The sequence below is a fragment of the Podarcis raffonei genome, chromosome 10, assembly GCF_027172205.1.
Source record: "Podarcis raffonei isolate rPodRaf1 chromosome 10, rPodRaf1.pri, whole genome shotgun sequence".
NCBI lineage: Eukaryota > Metazoa > Chordata > Lepidosauria > Squamata > Lacertidae > Podarcis > Podarcis raffonei.
Window position 1 is genome coordinate 1,682,587 of NC_070611.1, and position 5,269 is coordinate 1,687,855.

A 5,269-nucleotide genomic window follows, 5' to 3' on the forward strand; every position below is an offset into this window, starting at 1 on the left:
TGGGTGAGGTGTCTGCGACTGTTGCCATCTTAGGGCCCCTCCAGACGGGAGGTGAGTTTTGATAGTTTTTATTAATAGGTGTAATCTGCAACATGTCGTCCTTATTGCTGAAAGAGGGGAAATTACTATCCATGGCAGGGGAAATCTCCCAAATCCAGATGCAATATCACCATGTTGCATTCTAGTTTGGTACTTTTACGCTGGGGCATCCCTTGGAAATTTGTTTCTGGAAGTATTGTTGACAGAAGTGGATTTCGGGGAGTGCAACTGGTTCGGCTACATCGGGTGCTGAGCCTTGGGCCTCCCACTGGGGCCACCCCACTACAATTCAGAATGAAGTGCAAGAGGCAGAAAGGCGTCTCGCTGCTTGCCCTGAAATCTGAAACCCCAAGATCCACGACTGATGCAGCAGCAGTGTCCAGGAAGATTCAAATTAGAGAGCAGAAGGCAAATGTTTAAAGTAATAATAATCTTATTTTCATACCTTAGGTTTTAAAGATGAAATGATAACTTTGGAGGCTGAATTTGTGATTTAAAAAACCTTTGGAGAGGGCAATAGGAGTCATTTCTGTTATTCTAACCAGCCAGCTGCCTCGTTGAAAAGAAAGAGATTGCCATCCTTTTCTACAGGTTATTTGTCTCATTTCCCAGTTTTGTTACTACAAGTATGAACGTGTAAATGGCTTTGTAATAAATTAGGGTAGCCTTGTGTCCTATTTTACAGAGAACAGTCCTCTATTTGAAGGGCTGTCCACCTAAGTGTGGTTGAAACATAAAGAAGGAAGGGCAGGGAGCCCTGAAATGTCCTATTCACCAGTCATACCTGGTCAGCAGACACAGGTCACCTGGCCACAGTCTTCCCCACTGGCCAAACAAAAGTAGGCAGCTCTTCCTTGGACAGAATATAGGCATCAAAGGAATAGAGCTTGGGTAAGAACCATGTGCCACTGCCTCGATTTCATTGGGTGCAGATTTACTTCAAAGGCATTCTGTAATATGTACTTCAATATTTCCAGAAACAAAGCAAAACAGATACTGTGTCAGTTGAGAGTACTGTTGTGGCACATCTACAAGAAACACCCTTCACACAAATAGTATAATGAACATGAATTATGTCAAGTTCATAAATTAGCTGTTTGCCTATGAGCAGACAAGAAAACATTTGTAAAGTGGCTGGGAGTTGCTTTTTATTTTTATGTTGCTGATGTGCAGCAAATGGCTTGCATAGACTTCCGGGTTGGCGCCTCCGGCAATGGCGAAGCTCCTCCGATCGGGAGGAACTTGCTCCGTGGAAAGCAGGGTCTGACCGCCATGGCGAAGGCGGAGACCCTCTGAAATCACAAGCGGGAGAAGCTTGTGAACTTGGGATTCGGCTGGCACCTTCTGCACCTCCCCTACTCGTGGGAAAACCCTGTTTTGGGGATCCGGAGCGATGTGGGGTGAGTGGCGCGGTGCTTTGAATTGACTGCTTCTTTCACGGAGTGAAGTCGCATTGCTGTTGCCAGAGAGCGCTGACTTTTTCCTGTGGACAATTGGATTTTAAACAACTACCCGTGAGTAGAACGGAAAATTGGATCTTTAAATATACCTTAATTTGGCACCGAAACGGGAAGGTCTTAAACAGGAAGTCCCCCTTCCTCCTTTGTAAATAGATTGAAGCAAAGACGTTACAAGCTAAAGTTTTTGAAAGCTTTTGGCAAAGGATTAAATTTTCATCGGTTAAAACTACAAAACCCCCCTTGGAAGCAGGAGAAGAGGGGGGAAATTTTGGACTTAGCGAGCCTGCAGGAGAGAGTGAAAAACCAAATTACCACTGCTCTGAACCTGGAAAAGGGCTGCCAGAAAGAGTGAAGTTTTGGGAGAGTTCATTGACTGAGAACAGAACATTTTTGACAGCTAGTTAAATAAGAGAAAGATACTGTTTCCATTGTCCTCTTCTGCGTTTAAAAAGGAGGAAAAGTAACTGAAAATTGAAACTATCTTTATGGCTTGAGTTGTGTTTGAAAGGATTGATACAAGTGGAGACTGTTTCCCTCTAGAGGCAGCTTTTGAAACTGTTACAGGAATGTAACTGGGGAATCGCCAGCTGCAAGATAAGAAATTGTGAGAACCAGAGATCATAGAATCATAGAATCATAGAGTTGGAAGAGACCACAAGGGCCATCGAGTCCAACCCCCTGCCAAGCAGGAAACACCATCAGAGCACTCCTGACATATGGTTGTCAAGCCTCTGCTTAAAGACCTCCAAAGAAGGAGACTCCACCACACTCCTTGGCAGCAAATTCCACTGTCGAACAGCTCTTACTGTCAGGAAGTTCTTCCTAATGTTTAGGTGGAATCTTCTTTCCTGCAGTTTGGATCCATTGCTCCGTGTCCGCTTCTCTGGAGCAGCAGAAAACAACCTTTCTCCCTCCTCTATGTGACATCCTTTTATATATTTGAACATGGCTATCATATCACCCCTTAACCTCCTCTTCTCCAGGCTAAACATGCCCAGCTCCCTTAGCCGTTCCTCATAAGGCATCATTTCCAGACCTTTGACCATTTTGGTTGCCCTCCTCTGGACACGTTCCAGTTTGTCAGTGTCCTTCTTGAACTGTGGTGCCCAGAACTGGACACAGTACTCCAGGTGAGGTCTGACCAGAGCAGAATACAGTGGCACTATTACTTCCCTTGATCTAGATGCTATACTCCTATTGATGTAGCCCAGAATTGCATTGGCTTTTTTAGCTGCCGCGTCACACTGTTGGCTCATGTCAAGTTTGTGGTCAACCAAGACTCCTAGATCCTTTTCACATGTACTGCTCTCAAGCCAGGTGTCACCCATCTTGTATTTGTGCCTCTCATTTTTTTTGCCCAAGTGCAATACTTTACATTTCTCCCTGTTAAAATTCATCTTGTTTGTTTTGGCCCAGTTCTCCAATCTGTCAAGGTCGTTTTGAAGTGTGATCCTGTCCTCTGGGGTGTTAGCCACCCCTCCCAGTTTGGTGTCATCTGCAAATTTGATCAGGATGCCCTTGAGTCCATCATCCAAGTTGTTGATAAAGATGTTGAATAAGACCGGGCCCAAGACAGATCCCTGTGGCACCCCACTAGTCACTCTTCTCCAGGATGAAGAGGAACCATTGATGAGCACCCTTTGGGTTCGGTCAGTCAGCCAGTTACAAATCCACTGAGTGGTAGCATAGTCAAGATCGCATTTTACCAGCTTCTTTACAAGAATATCATGGGGCACCTTGTCAAATGCCTTGCTGAAATCAAGGTAGGCTACATCCACTGCGTTCCCTTCATCTACCAGGCTTGTAATTCTGTCAAAAAACGAGATCAGGTTAGTCTGACATGACTTATTTTTCAGAAATCCATGCTGACTATTGGTGATCACAGCATTCCTTTCTAGGTGCTCACAGACTGTTTGCTTAATGATCTGCTCCAGAATCTTCCCTGGTATTGATGTCAGACTGACTGGGCGGTAATTATTTGGGTCCTCTCTTTTCCCCTTTTTGAAAATAGGGACAACATTTGCCCTCCTCCAGTCTACCGGGACTTCGCCTGTTCTCCAGGAATTCTCAAAGATGACTGCCAGTGGTTCTGAGATCACATCTGCCAGTTCTTTTAATACTCTTGGATGCAGTTCATCTGGCCCTGGAGACTTGAATACATCTAAACTAGCCAAGTATTCTTGTACTATCTCCTTAGTTATTCTGGGCCGTGTTTCCTCTGCTGAATCATTTGCTCCAAATTCTTCAGGTTGGGCATTGTTTTCCTTATCGGAGAAGACTGAGGCAAAGAAGGCATTGAGGAGTTCAGCCCTTTCTGTGTCCCCTGTTTGCATTTCACCATCTTCTCCTCTGAGTGACCCCACTGTTTCTTTGTTCTTCCTTTTGCTACAAACATACCCATAAAAGCCTTTTTTGTTGCTTTTAACCTCTCTAGCAAGCCTGAGTTCATTCTGTGCTTTAGCTTTTCTGAATTTGTGTCTACACGTGCTGGCTATTTGTTTGAATTCCTCTTTGGTGGCTTCCCCCCTTTTCCATTTTTTGTACACATCCTTTTTTAATCTTAACTCAGTTAAAAGTTCTTTAGATAGCCACCCTGGCTTCTTTAGGCATCTTCCATGTTTCCGTCTCATTGGTATTGCCTGAAGTTGTGCTTTTACTATCTCCCTCTTAACAAACTCCCAGCCATCATGAACTCCCTTTCCTTTTAGTATTACTGTCCATGGGATCTGACCCAGCACTTCCCTAAGTTTTATGAAGTCGGCTTTCTTAAAGTCAAGAAATTGAGTCCTAGTATGCTTGGCTGCTCCTTTCCGCTGTATAGTAAACTTCAGAAGAGCATGATCACTTGCGCCTAATGATCCTTCCACTTCTACCCCACTAACCAGGTCATCAACATTGGTTAGGACCAGATCTAAAATGGCTGTTCCGCTTGTTGCTTCTCCCACTTTCTGGACAATGAAGTTGTCTGCAAGGCCAGTGAGGAATCTGTTTGACCTTATGCTCTTGGCTGAGTTTGACATCCAACAAATATCCGGGTAATTGAAGTCCCCCATTACTACTATCTCCCTTCCTTTTGCATGCTTGGCCATCTGTTCCAGGAAGGCATCATCTATGTCCTCCGTTTGGCTTGGGGATCTATAGTAAACTCCCACAATGAGGTCACTGTTATTCTTCTCTCCTTTAATTTTGACCCAAATGCTCTCACTTTGGCTTTGAGGTTCTAAATCTTGGGTCTCTTCACAGGTATACACATCCCTGACATATAACACCACTCCTCCTCCTTTCTTGTCTGGTCTGTTTCTCTGAAATAGATTGTATCCCTCCATTATTACATTCCAATCGTGGGACTTATCCCACCAGGTTTCAGTGATTCCTATTATGTCATATTTAGTTTGCTGTACCAAGAGCTCAAGCTCATCTTGTTTATTTCCCATGCTTTGTGCATTAGTGTACAGACATTGAAGTCCATTAATCATTCCCCCGTTTCTCTTATTTAAGGATTTCCCCACCACCACCACTAGGTCTGCGTGCTGTTTGCTCCATTTGGTCTATGACATTTAGATGATCATCTTCATCAATTGACAGACTCCTACCTTCAGGAGCACTGTCTCCCTCCCCCACATTAGTCAGTTTAAAGCCCTCCTGATGAGGTTTCTGAGATTTTTGGCAAAAGCATTCCTCCCAACTGTTGTGAGGTGCAGCCCATCGCTTGCCAGAAGTCCATCTTCAAGAAACTGCAGTCCGTGATCTAAGAATCCAAACCGTTCCTG